We start from the raw sequence: 17,965 nt of genomic DNA on the forward strand, positions 1-17,965 counted from the left end.
CTCCTGTGGAACCAGCTCCCAGTTCAGATTCGGGAAGCAGACACCCTCTCTACTTTTAAGTCTAGGCTTAAAACCTTCCTTTTTAATAAAGCATATAGTTAGTTATAGTTATGCTGCCATAGGCTTAGACTGCTGGGGGACCCACCCCCCAATGCACTGAGCTCCTTTCCTCCTCTTGACCATCTCTCCTCTCCTCTCATCCAGCAATTGTCACCACTGTATGTCATTAACTCTGTGTGTTCTCTCCCGTAGTTGTCTTTGTCCTCCTTTGTCCCCCTCTCTCTGTCCCTTTCTGCAGGTGTCCCCCGGCTTTGAAGCTGTGTGTCTTCCAGCGTGAAGCTACTGATCCTACCAATCTGCCAGATGTTTTGTTGTTGCTTTTGTTGCTCTGTTCTTTTCTCTCTCCCCTTTCCACTCACCCCAACCGGTCGAGGCAGATGGCCGTCCACCCTGAGCCTGGTTCTGCTGGAGGTTTCTTCCGTTAAAGGGAGTTTTTCCTCTCCACTGTTGCCTATGGCTTGCTCCAGGGGGAATTGTTGGGTTCTCTTTATATATCTTTATAATCTTGACTTTATTCTGTAAAGTGCCCTGAGATGACTTTGTTGTGAATTGGCGCTATATAAATAAAGTTGAATTGAAAAGTTGAATTGAATTAAAGGCATTTTCAGGCCGAATGAGCAAATATGCTTGTTTCTGCCAATGGCAGCAAAATACTGAAAGGAAAGTGGGTTTGCCTTCATATTTGACGCAGAACAACTCAGTTCAGCATTGAAGTATCATTGCAACAGCTTTTGTTTAGCCAGAAATCAAGAGTGTAAGTTTTTATGCGCATAAAAGCATTTTCAGGCCAAATAAGCTGATGTCTGCCAATTGCAGCAAAATACTGAAAAGAAACTGGGTTTGCCTTCATATTTGACCCAGAACAACTCAGTTCAGCATGGAAATATCATTGCAACAGGTTTTATTCAGCCACAAATCAAGAGTGTAAATTTTTATGCGCTTAAAAGCATTTTCAGGCCGAATGAGCAAATTTGCTTGTTTCTGCCAATTGCAGCAAAATACTGAAAAGAAAGTGGGTTTGCCTTCATATTTGACCCAGAACAACTCAGTTCAGCATGGAAATATCATTGCAACAGGTTTTATTCAGCCACAAATCAAGAGTGTAAGTTTTTATGCGCTTAAAAGTATTTTCAGGCCGAATGAGCTTATTTTTGCCAATTGCAGCAAAATACTGAAGGGAAAGTGTGTTTGCCTTCATATTTGATGCAGAACAACTCAGTTCAGCATGGAAGTATCATTGCAACAGCTTTTCTTTAGCCAGAAATCAAGAGTGCAAGTTTTTATGCATTTAAAAGTATTTTCAGGCAGAATGAGTAAATATGCTTGTTTCTGCCAATTGAAGCAAAATACTGAAGGGAAAGTGGGTGTGCCTTCATATTTGACCCAGAACAACTCAGTTCAGCATGGAAATATCATTGCAACACATTTTATTTAGCCAGAAATCAAGAGTGTAAGTTTTTATGCGCTTAAAAGCATTTTCAGGCCAAATGCGCTGATTTCTGCCAATTGCAGCAAAATACTGAAGGGAAAGTGTGTTTGCCTTCATATTTGACGCAGAACAACTCAGTTCAGCATGGAAGTATCATTGCAACAGCTTTTATTTAGCCAGAAATCAAGAGTGTAAATTTTCATGCGCTTAAAAGCATTTTCAGGCCGAATGAGCAAATTTGCTTGTTTCTGCCAATTGCAGCAAAATACTGAAGGGAAAGTGGGTTTGCCTTCATATTTGACCCAGAACAACTCAGGTCAGCATGGAAATATCATTGCAACAGCTTTTATTTAGCCAGAAATCAAGAGTGTCAGTTTTTATGCACTTAAAGGCATTTTCAGGCCGAATGAGCAAATATGCTTGTTTCTGCCAATGGTAGCAAAATACAAAAAGTAAAGTGGGTTTGCCTTCATATTTGACCCAGAACAACTCAGTTCAGCATGGAAACATCATTGAAACAGGTTTTTTTCAGCCAGAAATCAAGAGTGTAAGTTTTTATGCGTTTAAAAGTATTTTCAGGCCGAATGAGCTGATTTCTGCCAATTGTAGTAAAATACTAAAAGTAAAGTGGGTTTGCCTTCATATTTGACCCAGAACAACTCAGTTCAGCATGGAAATATCATTGCAACAGGTTTTTTTCAGCCAGAAATCAAGAGTGTAAGTTTTTATGCGTTTAAAAGTATTTTCAGGCCGAATGAGCTGATTTCTGCCAATTGTAGTAAAATACTAAAAGTAAAGTGGGTTTGCCTTCATATTTGAACCAGAACAACTCAGTTAAGCATGGAATTATCATTGCAACACATTTTATTTAGCCAGAAATCAAGAGTGTCAGTTTTTATGCGCTTAAAGGCCTTTTCAGGCCGAATGAGCAAATATGCTTGTTTCTGCCAATTGTAGTAAAATACTAAAAGTAAAGTGGGTTTGCCTTCATACTTGACCCACACCAACTCAGTTCAGCATGGAAGTATCATTGCAACACATTTTATTTAGCCAGAAATCAAGAGTGTAAGTTTTTATGCGCTTAAAAGCATTTTCAGGCCAAATGCGCTGATTTCTGCCAATTGCAGCAAAATACTGAAGGGAAAGTGTGTTTGCCTTCATATTTGACGCAGAACAACTCAGTTCAGCATGGAAGTATCATTGCAACAGGTTTTATTCAGCCAGAAATCAAGAGTGTAAGTTTTTATGCGTTTAAAAGTATTTTCAGGCCGAATGAGCTGATTTCTGCCAATTGTAGTAAAATAATAAAAGGAAAGTGGGTTTGCCTTCATATTTGACCCAGAACAACTCAGTTCAGCATAGAAATATCATTGCAACAGCTTTTATTCAGCCAGAAATCAAGAGTGTAAGTTTTTGTGCGTTTAAAAGCATTTTCAGGCCAAATGAGCTGATGTCTGCCAATTGCAGCAAAATACTGAAGGGAAAGTGTGTTTGCCTTCATATTTGACCCAGAACAACTCAGGTCAGCATGGAAATATCATTGCAACAGCTTTTATTTAGCCAGAAATCAAGAGTGTCAGTTTTTATGCACTTAAAGGCATTTTCAGGCCGAATGAGCAAATATGCTTGTTTCTGCCAATGGTAGCAAAATACAAAAAGTAAAGTGGGTTTGCCTTCATATTTGACCCAGAACAACTCAGTTCAGCATGGAAATATCATTGCAACACATTTTATTTAGCGAGAAATCAAGAGTGTAAGTTTTTATGCGCTTAAAAGTATTTTCGGGCAGAATGAGCAAATATGCTTGTTTCTACCAATTGAAGCAAAATACTGAAGGGAAAGTGGGTGTGCCTTCATATTTGACGCAGAACAACTCAGTTCAGCATGGAAATATCATTGAAACACATTTTATTTAGCCAGAAATCAAGAGTGTAAGTTTTTATGCGTTTAAAAGTATTTTCAGGCCGAATGAGCTGATTTCTGCCAATTGTAGTAAAATACTAAAAGTAAAGTGGGTTTGCCTTCATATTTGACCCAGAACAACTCAGGTCAGCATGGAAATATCATTGCAACAGCTTTTATTTAGCCAGAAATCAAGAGTGTCAGTTTTTATGCGCTTAAAGGCATTTTCAGGCCGAATGAGCAAATATGCTTGTTTCTGCCAATGGCAGCAAAATACTGAAAGGAAAGTGGGTTTGCCTTCATATTTGACGCAGAACAACTCAGTTCAGCATGGAAGTATCATTGCAACAGCTTTTATTTAGCCAGAAATCAAGAGTGTAAGTTTTTATGCGCTTAAAAGCATTTTCAGGCCGAATGAGCTTATTTTTGCTAATTGCAGCAAAATACTGAAGGGAAAATGGGTTTGCCTTCATATTTGACCCAGAACAACTCAGGTCAGCATAGAAATATCATTGCAACAGCTTTTATTTAGCCAGAAATGAAGAGTGTAAGTTTTTATGCGCTTTTGCGCTGCAAGAGCGTAAATTTTTATGCGCTTAAAAGCATTTTCAGGCCGAATGAGCAAATTTGCTTGTTTCTGCCAATTGCAGCAAAATACTGAAAAGAAAGTGGGTTTGCCTTCATATTTGACCCAGAACAACTCAGTTCAGCATGGAAATATCATTGCAACAGGTTTTATTCAGCCACAAATCAAGAGTGTAAGTTTTTATGCGCTTAAAAGTATTTTCAGGCCGAATGAGCTTATTTTTGCCAATTGCAGCAAAATACTGAAGGGAAAGTGTGTTTGCCTTCATATTTGATGCAGAACAACTCAGTTCAGCATGGAAGTATCATTGCAACAGCTTTTCTTTAGCCAGAAATCAAGAGTGCAAGTTTTTATGCATTTAAAAGTATTTTCAGGCAGAATGAGTAAATATGCTTGTTTCTGCCAATGGCAGCAAAATACTGAAAGGAAAGTGGGTTTGCCTTCATATTTGACGCAGAACAACTCAGTTCAGCATGGAAGTATCATTGCAACAGCTTTTATTTAGCCAGAAATCAATAGTGTAAGTTTTTATGCGCTTAAAGGCATTTTCAGGCCGAATGAGCAAATATGCTTGTTTCTGCCAATCGAAGCAAAATACTGAAGGGAAAGTGTGTTTGCCTTCATATTTGACCCAGAACAACTCAGTTCAGTATGGAAATATCATTGCAACAGCTTTTTATTTAGCCAGAAATCAAGATTTGAAGTTTATATGCGCTTAAAGGCATTTTCAGGCCGAATGAGCAAATATGCTTGTTTCTGCCAATGGCAGCAAAATACTGAAAGGAAAGTGGGTTTGCCTTCATATTTGACACAGAACAACTTAGTTCAGCATGGAAGTATCATTGCAACAGCTTTTGTTTAGCCAGAAATCAAGAGTGTAAGTTTCTATGCGCTTAAAAGCATTTTCAGGCCCAATGAGCCGATGTCTGCCAAGTGCAGCAAAATACTGAAGGGAAAGTGGATTTGCCTTCATATTTGACGCAGAACAACTCAGTTCAGCATGGAAGTATCATTGCAACAGCTTTTATTTAGCCAGAAATCAAGAGTGTAAATTTTTATGCGCTTAAATGCATTTTCAGGCCGAATGAGCAAATCTGCTTTTTTCTGCCAATTGCAGCAAAATACTGAAAAGAAAGTGGGTTTGCCTTCATATTTGACCCAGAACAACTCAGTTCAGCATGGAAATATCATTGCAACAGGTTTTATTCAGCCAGAAATCAAGAGTGTAAGTTTTTATGCGTTTAAAAGTATTTTCAGGCCGAATGAGCTGATTTCTGCCAATTGTAGTAAAATACTAAAAGTAAAGTGTGTTTGCCTTCATATTTGAACCAGAACAACTCAGTTCAGCATGGAATTATCATTGCAACACATTTTATTTAGCCAGAAATCAAGAGTGTAAGTTTTTATGCGCTTAAAAGCATTTTCAGGCCGAATGAGCTTATTTTTGCCAATTGCAGCAAAATACTGAAGGGAAAGTGGGTTTGCCTTCATATTTGACCCAGAACAACTCAGGTCAGCATGGAAATATCATTGCAACACATTTTATTCAGCCAGAAATCAAGAGTGTAAGTTTTTATGTGTTTAAAAGCATTTTCAGGCCGAATGAGCTGATTTCTGCCAATTGTAGTAAAATACTAAAAGTAAAGTGGGTTTGCCTTCATATTTGACCCAGAACAACTCAGTTAAGCATGGAAATATCATTGCAAAAGCTTTTATTTAGCCAGAAATCAAGAGTGTAAGTTTTTATACGCTTAAAAGTATTTTCAGGCCGAAGGAGCCAATACGCTTGTTTCTGCCAATTGCAGCAAAATACTGAAAGGAAAGTGGGTTTGCCTTCATATTTGACCCAGAATAACTCAGTTCAGCATGGAAATATCATTGCAACAGCTTTTATTCAGCCAGAAATCAAGAGTGAAAGTTTTTTATGCATTTAAAAGCATTTTCAGACCAAATGAGCTGATTTCTGCCAATTGCAGCAAAATACTGAAGGGAATTTGGGTTTGCCTTCATATTTGACCCAGAACAACTCAGTTCAGCATGGAATTATCATTGCAACACATTTTATTTAGCCAGAAATGAAGAGTGTAAGTTTTTATGCGCTTAAAAGCATTTTCAGGCCGAAGGAGCCAATACGCTTGTTTCTGCCAATTGCAGCAAAATACTGAAAGGAAAGTGGGTTTGCCTTCATATTTGACCCAGAACAACTCAGTTCAGCATGGAAATATCATTGCAACAGCTTTTATTCAGCCAGAAATCAAGAGTTTAAGTTTTTATGTGTTTAAAAGCATTTTCAGGCCGAATGAGCTGATTTCTGCCAATTGTAGTAAAATACTAAAAGTAAAGTGGGTTTGCCTTCATATTTGACCCAGAAAAACTCTGGTGAGCATGGAAATATTATTGCAACAGCTTTTATTTAGCCAGAAATCAAGAGTGTAAGTTCTTATGTGCTTAAAAGCATTTTCAGGCCGAATGAGCAAATTATGCTTGTTTCTGCCAATTGCATCAAAATACTGAAAGGAAAGTGGGTTTGCCTTCATATTTGACCCAGAACAACTCAGTTCAGCATGGAAATATCATTGCAACAGCTTTTATTAAGCCAGAAATCAAGAGCATAAGTTTTTATGCGCTTAAAAGTATTTTCAGGCCGAATGAGCTGATTTCTGCCAATTGTAGTAAAATACTAAAAGTAAAGTGGGTTTGCCTTCATATTTGAACCAGAACAACTCAGTTCAGCATGGAATTATCATTGCAACACATTTTATTTAGCCAGAAATCAAGAGTGTAAGTTTTTATGCGTTTAAAAGCATTTTCAGGCCGAATGAGCTGATTTCTGCCAATTGTAGTAAAATACTAAAAGTAAAGTGGGTTTGCCTTCATATTTGAACCAGAACAACTCAGTTCAGCATGGAATTATCATTGCAACACATTTTATTTAGCCAGAAATCAAGAGTGTAAGTTTTTAAGCGTTTAAAAGCATTTTCAGGCCGAATGAGCTTATTTTTGCCAATTGCAGCAAAATACTGAAGGGAAAATGGTTTTGCCTTCATATTTGACCCAGAACAACTCAGGTCAGCATAGAAATATCATTGCAACAGCTTTTATTTAGCCAGAAATCAAGAGTGTAAGTTTTTATGCGCTTAAAGGCATTTTCAGGCCGAATGAGCAAATATGCTTGTTTCTGCCAATGGCAGCAAAATACTGAAAGGAAAGTGGGTTTGCCTTCATATTTGACCCAGAAAAACTCAGTTCAGCATGGAAATATCATTGCAACAGCTTTTATTTAGCCAGAAATCAAGAGTGTAAGTTTTTTTGCGCTTGAAAGCATTTTCAGGACAAATGAGCTGATGTCTGCCAATTGCAGCAAAAAACTGAAGGGAAAGTGTGTTTGCCTTCATATTTGACGCAGAACAACTCAGTTCAGCATGGAAGTATCATTGCAACAGCTTTTATTTAGCCAGAAATCAAGAGTGTAAATTTTTATGCGCTTAAAAGCATTTTCAGGCCGAATGAGCAAATTTGCTTGTTTCTGCCAATTGCAGCAAAATACTGAAAGGAAAGTGGGTTTGCCTTCATATTTGACCCAGAATAACTCAGTTCAGCATGGAAATATCATTGCAACAGCTTTTATTCAGCCAGAAATCAAGAGTGAAAGTTTTTTATGCATTTAAAAGCATTTTCAGACCAAATGAGCTGATTTCTGCCAATTGCAGCAAAATACTGAAGGGAATTTGGGTTTGCCTTCATATTTGACCCAGAACAACTCAGTTCAGCATGGAATTATCATTGCAACACATTTTATTTAGCCAGAAATGAAGAGTGTAAGTTTTTATGCGCTTAAAAGCATTTTCAGGCCGAAGGAGCCAATACGCTTGTTTCTGCCAATTGCAGCAAAATACTGAAAGGAAAGTGGGTTTGCCTTCATATTTGACCCAGAACAACTCAGTTCAGCATGGAAATATCATTGCAACAGCTTTTATTCAGCCAGAAATCAAGAGTTTAAGTTTTTATGTGTTTAAAAGCATTTTCAGGCCGAATGAGCTGATTTCTGCCAATTGTAGTAAAATACTAAAAGTAAAGTGGGTTTGCCTTCATATTTGACCCAGAACAACTCAGGTGAGCATGGAAATATTATTGCAACAGCTTTTATTTAGCCAGAAATCAAGAGTGTAAGTTCTTATGTGCTTAAAAGCTTTTTCAGGCCGAATGAGCAAATATGCTTGTTTCTGCCAATTGCATCAAAATACTGAAAGGAAAGTGGGTTTGCCTTCATATTTGACCCAGAACAACTAAGTTCAGCATGGAAATATCATTGCAACTGCTTTTATTTAGCCAGAAATCAAGAGTGAAAGTTTTTTAAGCACTTAAAAGCATTTTCAGACCAAATGAGCTGATTTCTGCCAATTGCAGCAAAATACTGAAGGGAAATTGGGTTTGCCTTCATATTTAACACAGAACAACTCAGTTCAGCATGGAAATTTCATTGCAACAGCTTTTATTTAGCCAGAAATCAAGAGCGTAAGTTTTTATGCGCTTAAAAGCATTTTCAGGCCAAATGAGCTGATTTCTGCCAATTGCAGCAAAATACTGAAGGGAAAGTGGGTTTACCTTCATATTTGATCCAGAACAACTCAGTTAAGCATGGAAATATCATTGCAAAAGCTTTTATTTAGCCAAAAATCAAGAGTGTAAGTTTTTATGCGCTTAAAAGCATTTTCAGGCCGAAGGAGCCAATACGCTTGTTTCTGCCAATTGCAGCAAAATACTTAAAGGAAAGTGGGTTTGCCTTCATATTTGACCCAGAACAACTCAGTTCAGCATGGAAATATCATTGCAACAGCTTTTATTCAGCCAGAAATCAAGAGTGTAAGTTTTTATGTGTTTAAAAGCATTTTCAGGCCGAATGAGCTGATTTCTGCCAATCGTAGTAAAATACTAAAAGTAAAGTGGGTTTGCCTTCATATTTGAACCAGAACAACTCAGTTCAGCATGGAATTATCATTGCAACACATTTTATTTAGCCAGAAATCAAGAGTGTAAGTTTTTATGCGCTTAAAAGTATTTTCAGGCCGAAGCACCCAATACGCTTGTTTCTGCCAATTGCAGCAAAATACTGAAGGGAATTTGGATTTGCCCTCATATTTGACCCAGAACAACTCAGTTCAGCATGGAAATATCATTGCAACAGCTTTTATTTAGCCAGAAATCAAGAGTGTAAGTTTGTATGCGCTTAAAAGTATTTTCAGGCCGAAGCACCCAATACGCTTGTTTCTGCCAATTGCAGCAAAATACTGAAAGGAATTTGGATTTGCCTTCATATTTGACCGAGAACAACTCAGTTAAGCATGGAAATATAATTGCAACAGCTTTTATTTAGCCAGAAATCAAGAGTGTAAGTTTTTATGCGCTTAAAAGCATTTTCAGGCCGAAGGAGCCAATACGCTTGTTTCTGCCAATTGCAGCAAAATACTGAAAGGAAAGTGGGTTTGTCTTCATATTTGACCCAGAACAACTCAGTTCAGCATGGAAATATGATTGCAACAGCTTTTATTCAGCCAGAAATCAAGAGTGAAAGTTTTTTATGCACTTAAAAGCATTTTCAGACCAAATGAGATGATTTCTGCCAATTGCAGCAAAATACTGAAGGGAAATTGGGTTTGCCTTCATATTTGACCCAGAACAACTCAGTTCAGCATGGAAGTATCATTGCATCAGCAATTATTTAGCCAGAAATCAAGAGAGTAGGTTTTCATGCGCTTAATAGCATTATCAGGCCGAATGAGCAAATTTGCTTGTTTCTGCCAATTGCTGCAAAATACTGAAAGGAAAGTGGGTTTGCCTTCATATTTGATCAAGAACAACTCAGTTAAGCATGGAAATATCATTGCAACAGCTTTTATTTAGCCAGAAATCAAGAGTGTAAGTTTTTATGCGCTTAAAAGCATTTTCAGGCCGAAGGAGCCAATACGCTTGTTTCTGCCAATTGCAGCAAAATACTGAAAGGAAAGTGGGTTTGCCTTCATATTTGACCCAGAACAACTCAGTTCAGCATGGAAATATCATTGCAACAGCTTTTATTCAGCCAGAAATCAAGAGTGTAAGTTTTTATGTGTTTAAAAGCATTTTCAGGCCGAATGAGCTGATTTCTGCCAATCGTAGTAAAATACTAAAAGTAAAGTGGGTTTGCCTTCATATTTGAACCAGAACAACTCAGTTCAGCATGGAATTATCATTGCAACACATTTTATTTAGCCAGAAATCAAGAGTGTAAGTTTTTATGCGCTTAAAAGTATTTTCAGGCCGAAGGACCCAATACGCTTGTTTCTGCCAAATGCAGCAAAATACTGAAAGGAAAGTGGGTTTGCCGTCATATTTGACCCAGAATAACTCAGTTCAGCATGGAAATATCATTGCAACAGCTTTTATTCAGCCAGAAATCAAGAGTGTAAGTTTTTATGCACTTAAAAGCATTTTCAGGCCGAATGAGCTGATTTCTGCCAATTGTAGTAAAATACTAAAAGTAAAGTGGGTTTGCCTTCATATTTGACCCAGAACAACTCAGTTCAGCATGGAAATATCATTGCAACAGCTTTTATTTAGCCAGAAATCAAGAGTGTAAGTTTTTATACGCTTAAAAGCATTTTCAGGCCAAATGAGCTGATGTCCGCCAATTGCAGCAAAATACTGAAGGGAAAGTGTGTTTGCCTTCATATTTGACGCAGAACAACTCAGTTCAGCATGGAAGTATCATTGCAACAGCTTTTATTTAGCCAGAAATTAAGAGAGTAGGTTTTTATGCGCTTAATAGCATTATCAGGCCGAATGAGCAAATTTGGTTGTTTCTGCCAATTGCAGCAAAATACTGAAAGGAAAGTGGGTTTGTCTTCATATTTGACCCAGAACAACTCAGTTCAGCATGGAAATATCATTGCAACAGCTTTTATTCAGCCAGAAATCAAGAGTGTAAGTTCTTATGTGCTTAAAAGCATTTTCAGGCCGAATGAGCAAATATCCTTGTTTCTGCCAATTGCAGCAAAATACTGAAAGGAAAGTGGGTTTGCCTTCATATTTGACCCAGAACAACTCAGTTCAGCATAGAAATATCATTGCAACAGCTTTTATTTAGCCAGAAATCAAGAGTATAAGTTTTTATGCGCTTAAAAGCATTTTCAGGCCAAATGAGCTGATGTCCGCCAATTGCAGCAAAATACTGAAGGGAAAGTGTGTTTGCCTTCATATTTGACGCAGAACAACTCAGTTCAGCATGGAAGTATCATTGCAACAGCTTTTATTTAGCCAGAAATTAAGAGAGTAGGTTTTTATGCGCTTAATAGCATTATCAGGCCGAATGAGCAAATTTGCTTGTTTCTGCCAATTGCAGCAAAATACTGAAAGGAAAGTGGGTTTGCCTTCATATTTGATGCAGAACAACTCAGTTAAGCATGGAAATATCATTGCAACAGCTTTTATTTAGCCAGAAATCAAGAGTGTAAGTTTTTATGCGCTTAAAAGCATTTTCAGGCCGAAGGAGCCAATACGCTTGTTTCTGCCAATTGCAGCAAAATACTGAAAGGAAAGTGGGTTTGCCTTCATATTTGATGCAGAACAACTCAGTTAAGCATGGAAATATCATTGCAACAGCTTTTATTTAGCCAGAAATCAAGAGTGTAAGTTTTTATGCGCTTAAAAGCATTTTCAGGCCGAAGGAGCCAATACGCTTGTTTCTGCCAATTGCAGCAAAATACTGAAAGGAAAGTGGGTTTGTCTTCATATTTGACCCAGAACAACTCAGTTCAGCATGGAAATATCATTGCAACAGCTTTTATTCAGCCAGAAATCAAGAGTGTAAGTTTTTATGGGTTTAAAAGCATTTTCAGGCCAAATGAGCTGATTTCTGCCAATTGTAGTAAAATACTAAAAGTAATGTGGGTTTGCCTTCATATTTGACCCAGAACAACTCAGGTGAGCATGGAAATATCATTGCAACAGCTTTTATTTAGCCAGAAATCAAGAGTGTAAGTTCTTATGTGCTTAAAAGCATTTTCAGGCCGAATGAGCAAATATCCTTGTTTCTGCCAATTGCAGCAAAATACTGAAAGGAAAGTGGGTTTGCCGTCATATTTGACCCAGAATAACTCAGTTCAGCATGGAAATATCATTGCAACAGCTTTTATTCAGCCAGAAATCAAGAGTGAAAGTTTTTTATGCACTTAAAAGCATTTTCAGACCAAATGAGATGATTTCTGCCAATTGCAGCAAAATACTGAAGGGAAATTGGGTTTGCCTTCATATTTGACCCAGAACAACTCAGTTCAGCATGGAAGTATCATTGCAACAGCAATTATTTAGCCAGAAATCAAGAGAGTAGGTTTTCATGCGCTTAATAGCATTATCAGGCCGAATGAGCAAATTTGCTTGTTTCTGCCAATTGCAGCAAAATACTGAAAGGAAAGTGGGTTTGCCTTCATATTTGATCAAGAACAACTCAGTTAAGCATGGAAATATCATTGCAACAGCTTTTATTTAGCCAGAAATCAAGAGTGTAAGTTTTTATGCGCTTAAAAGCATTTTCAGGCCGAAGGAGCCAATACGCTTGTTTCTGCCAATTGCAGCAAAATACTGAAAGGAAAGTGGGTTTGCCTTCATATTTGACCCAGAACAACTCAGTTCAGCATGGAAATATCATTGCAACAGCTTTTATTCAGCCAGAAATCAAGAGTGTAAGTTTTTATGTGTTTAAAAGCATTTTCAGGCCGAATGAGCTGATTTCTGCCAATCGTAGTAAAATACTAAAAGTAAAGTGGGTTTGCCTTCATATTTGAACCAGAACAACTCAGTTCAGCATGGAATTATCATTGCAACACATTTTATTTAGCCAGAAATCAAGAGTGTAAGTTTTTATGCACTTAAAAGCATTTTCAGGCCGAATGAGCAAATATGCCTGTTTCTGCCAAATGCAGCAAAATACTGAAAGGAAACTGGGTTTGCCTTCATATTTGAGCCAGAACAACTCAGTTCAGCATGGAAATATCATTGCAACAGGTTTTATTTAGCCAGAAATCAATAGTGTAAGTTTTTATGCGCTTAAAAGCATTTTCAGGCCGAATGAGCAAATATGCTTGTTTCTGCCAATGGCAGCAAAATACTGAAAGGAAAGTGGGTTTGCCTTCATATTTGACCCAGAACAACTCAGTTCAGCATGGAAATATCATTGCAACAGCTTTTATTTAGCCAGAAATCAAGAGTGTAAGTTTTTTTGCGCTTGAAAGCATTTTCAGGACAAATGAGCTGATGTCTGCCAATTGCAGCAAAAAACTGAAGGGAAAGTGTGTTTGCCTTCATATTTGACGCAGAACAACTCAGTTCAGCATGGAAGTATCATTGCAACAGCTTTTATTTAGCCAGAAATCAAGAGTGTAAATTTTTATGCGCTTAAAAGCATTTTCAGGCCGAATGAGCAAATTTGCTTGTTTCTGCCAATTGCAGCAAAATACTGAAAGTAAAGTGGGTTTGCCTTCATATTTGACCCAGAACAACTCAGTTAAGCATGGAAATATCATTGCAAAAGCTTTTATTTAGCCAGATATCAAGAGTGTAAGTTTTTATACGCTTAAAAGCATTTTCAGGCCGAAGGAGCCAATACGCTTGTTTCTGCCAATTGCAGCAAAATACTGAAAGGAAAGTGGGTTTGCCTTCCTATTTGACCCAGAATAACTCAGTTCAGCATGGAAATATCATTGCAACAGCTTTTATTCAGCCAGAAATCAAGAGTGAAAGTTTTTTATGCATTTAAAAGCATTTTCAGACCAAATGAGCTGATTTCTGCCAATTGCAGCAAAATACTGAAAGTAAAGTGGGTTTGCCTTCATATTTGACCCAGAACAACTCAGTTAAGCATGGAAATATCATTGCAAAAGCTTTTATTTAGCCAGATATCAAGAGTGTAAGTTTTTATACGCTTAAAAGCATTTTCAGGCCGAAGGAGCCAATACGCTTGTTTCTGCCAATTGCAGCAAAATACTGAAAGGAAAGTGGGTTTGCCTTCATATTTGACCCAGAACAACTCAGTTCAGCATGGAATTATCATTGCAACACATTTTATTTAGCCAGAAATGAAGAGTGTAAGTTTTTATGCGCTTAAAGGCATTTTCAGGCCGAAGGAGCCAATACGCTTGTTTCTGCCAATTGCAGCAAAATACTGAAAGGAAAGTGGGTTTGCCTTCATATTTGACCCAGAACAACTCAGTTCAGCATGGAAATATCATTGCAACAGCTTTTATTCAGCCAGAAATCAAGAGTTTAAGTTTTTATGTGTTTAAAAGCATTTTCAGGCCGAATGAGCTGATTTCTGCCAATTGTAGTAAAATACTAAAAGTAAAGTGGGTTTGCCTTCATATTTGACCCAGAACAACTCAGGTGAGCATGGAAATATTATTGCAACAGCTTTTATTTAGCCAGAAATCAAGAGTGTAAGTTCTTATGTGCTTAAAAGCTTTTTCAGGCCGAATGAGCAAATATGCTTGTTTCTGCCAATTGCATCAAAATACTGAAAGGAAAGTGGGTTTGCCTTCATATTTGACCCAGAACAACTAAGTTCAGCATGGAAATATCATTGCAACTGCTTTTATTTAGCCAGAAATCAAGAGTGAAAGTTTTTTAAGCACTTAAAAGCATTTTCAGACCAAATGAGCTGATTTCTGCCAATTGCAGCAAAATACTGAAGGGAAATTGGGTTTGCCTTCATATTTAACCCAGAACAACTCAGTTCAGCATGGAAATTTCATTGCAACAGCTTTTATTTAGCCAGAAATCAAGAGCGTAAGTTTTTATGAGCTTAAAAGCATTTTCAGGCCAAATGAGCTGATTTCTGCCAATTGCAGCAAAATACTGAAGGGAAAATGGGTTTACCTTCATATTTGATCCAGAACAACTCAGTTAAGCATGGAAATATCATTGCAAAAGCTTTTATTTAGCCAAAAATCAAGAGTGTAAGTTTTTATGCGCTTAAAAGCATTTTCAGGCCGAAGGAGCCAATACGCTTGTTTCTGCCAATTGCAGCAAAATACTTAAAGGAAAGTGGGTTTGCCTTCATATTTGACCCAGAACAACTCAGTTCAGCATGGAAATATCATTGCAACAGCTTTTATTCAGCCAGAAATCAAAAGTGTAAGTTTTTTATGCATTTAAAAGCATTTTCAGACCAAATGAGCTGATTTCTGCCAATCGTAGTAAAATACTAAAAGTAAAGTGGGTTTGCCTTCATATTTGAACCAGAACAACTCAGTTCAGCATGGAATTATCATTGCAACACATTTTATTTAGCCAGAAATCAAGAGTGTAAGTTTTTATGCGCTTAAAAGTATTTTCAGGCCGAAGCACCCAATACGCTTGTTTCTGCCAATTGCAGCAAAATACTGAAGGGAATTTGGATTTGCCCTCATATTTGACCCAGAACAACTCAGTTCAGCATGGAAATATCATTGCAACAGCTTTTATTTAGCCAGAAATCAAGAGTGTAAGTTTGTATGCGCTTAAAAGTATTTTCAGGCCGAAGCACCCAATACGCTTGTTTCTGCCAATTGCAGCAAAATACTGAAAGGAATTTGGATTTGCCTTCATATTTGACCCAGAACAACTCAGTTCAGCATGGAAATATCATTGCAACAGCTTTTATTTAGCCAGAAATCAAGAGCGTAAGTTTTTATGCGCTTAAAAGCATTTTCAGGCCAAATGAGCTGATTTCTGCCAATTGCAGCAAAATACTGAAGGGAAAATGGGTTTGCCTTCATATTTGATCCAGAACAACTCAGTTAAGCATGGAAATATAATTGCAACAGCTTTTATTTAGCCAGAAATCAAGAGTGTAAGTTTTTATGCGCTTAAAAGCATTTTCAGGCCGAAGGAGCCAATACGCTTGTTTCTGCCAATTGCAGCAAAATACTGAAAGGAAAGTGGGTTTGTCTTCATATTTGACCCAGAACAACTCAGTTCAGCATGGAAATATGATTGCAACAGCTTTTATTCAGCCAGAAATCAAGAGTGAAAGTTTTTTATGCACTTAAAAGCATTTTCAGACCAAATGAGATGATTTCTGCCAATTGCAGCAAAATACTGAAGGGAAATTGGGTTTGCCTTCATATTTGACCCAGAAAAACTCAGTTCAGCATGGAAGTATCATTGCATCAGCAATTATTTAGCCAGAAATCAAGAGAGTAGGTTTTCATGCGCTTAATAGCATTATCAGGCCGAATGAGCAAATTTGCTTGTTTCTGCCAATTGCAGCAAAATACTGAAAGGAAAGTGGGTTTGCCTTCATATTTGATCAAGAACAACTCAGTTAAGCATGGAAATATCATTGCAACAGCTTTTATTTAGCCAGAAATCAAGAGTGTAAGTTTTTATGCGCTTAAAAGCATTTTCAGGCCGAAGGAGCCAATACGCTTGTTTCTGCCAATTGCAGCAAAATACTGAAAGGAAAGTGGGTTTGCCTTCATATTTGACCCAGAACAACTCAGTTCAGCATGGAAATATCATTGCAACAGCTTTTATTCAGCCAGAAATCAAGAGTGTAAGTTTTTATGTGTTTAAAAGCATTTTCAGGCCGAATGAGCTGATTTCTGCCAATCGTAGTAAAATACTAAAAGTAAAGTGGGTTTGCCTTCATATTTGAACCAGAACAACTCAGTTCAGCATGGAATTATCATTGCAACACATTTTATTTAGCCAGAAATCAAGAGTGTAAGTTTTTATGCGCTTAAAAGTATTTTCAGGCCGAAGGACCCAATACGCTTGTTTCTGCCAAATGCAGCAAAATACTGAAAGGAAAGTGGGTTTGCCGTCATATTTGACCCAGAATAACTCAGTTCAGCATGGAAATATCATTGCAACAGCTTTTATTCAGCCAGAAATCAAGAGTGTAAGTTTTTATGCACTTAAAAGCATTTTCAGGCCGAATGAGCTAATTTCTGCCAATTGTAGTAAAATACTAAAAGTAAAGTGGGTTTGCCTTCATATTTGACCCAGAACAACTCAGTTCAGCATGGAAATATCATTGCAACAGCTTTTATTTAGCCAGAAATCAAGAGTGTAAGTTTTTATACGCTTAAAAGCATTTTCAGGCCAAATGAGCTGATGTCCGCCAATTGCAGCAAAATACTGAAGGGAAAGTGTGTTTGCCTTCATATTTGACGCAGAACAACTCAGTTCAGCATGGAAGTATCATTGCAACAGCTTTTATTTAGCCAGAAATTAAGAGAGTAGGTTTTTATGCGCTTAATAGCATTATCAGGCCGAATGAGCAAATTTGGTTGTTTCTGCCAATTGCAGCAAAATACTGAAAGGAAAGTGGGTTTGTCTTCATATTTGACCCAGAACAACTCAGTTCAGCATGGAAATATCATTGCAACAGCTTTTATTCAGCCAGAAATCAAGAGTGTAAGTTCTTATGTGCTTAAAAGCATTTTCAGGCCGAATGAGCAAATATCCTTGTTTCTGCCAATTGCAGCAAAATACTGAAAGGAAAGTGGGTTTGCCTTCATATTTGATCCAGAACAACTCAGTTCAGCATAGAAATATCATTGCAACAGCTTTTATTTAGCCAGAAATCAAGAGTATAAGTTTTTATGCGCTTAAAAGCATTTTCAGGCCAAATGAGCTGATGTCCGCCAATTGCAGCAAAATACTGAAGGGAAAGTGTGTTTGCCTTCATATTTGACGCAGAACAACTCAGTTCAGCATGGAAGTATCATTGCAACAGCTTTTATTTAGCCAGAAATTAAGAGAGTAGGTTTTTATGCGCTTAATAGCATTATCAGGCCGAATGAGCAAATTTGCTTGTTTCTGCCAATTGCAGCAAAATACTGAAAGGAAAGTGGGTTTGCCTTCATATTTGATGCAGAACAACTCAGTTAAGCATGGAAATATCATTGCAACAGCTTTTATTTAGCCAGAAATCAAGAGTGTAAGTTTTTATGCGCTTAAAAGCATTTTCA

This window comes from Channa argus, unplaced genomic scaffold (genome assembly GCF_033026475.1).
Source record: "Channa argus isolate prfri unplaced genomic scaffold, Channa argus male v1.0 Contig005, whole genome shotgun sequence".
NCBI lineage: Eukaryota > Metazoa > Chordata > Actinopteri > Anabantiformes > Channidae > Channa > Channa argus.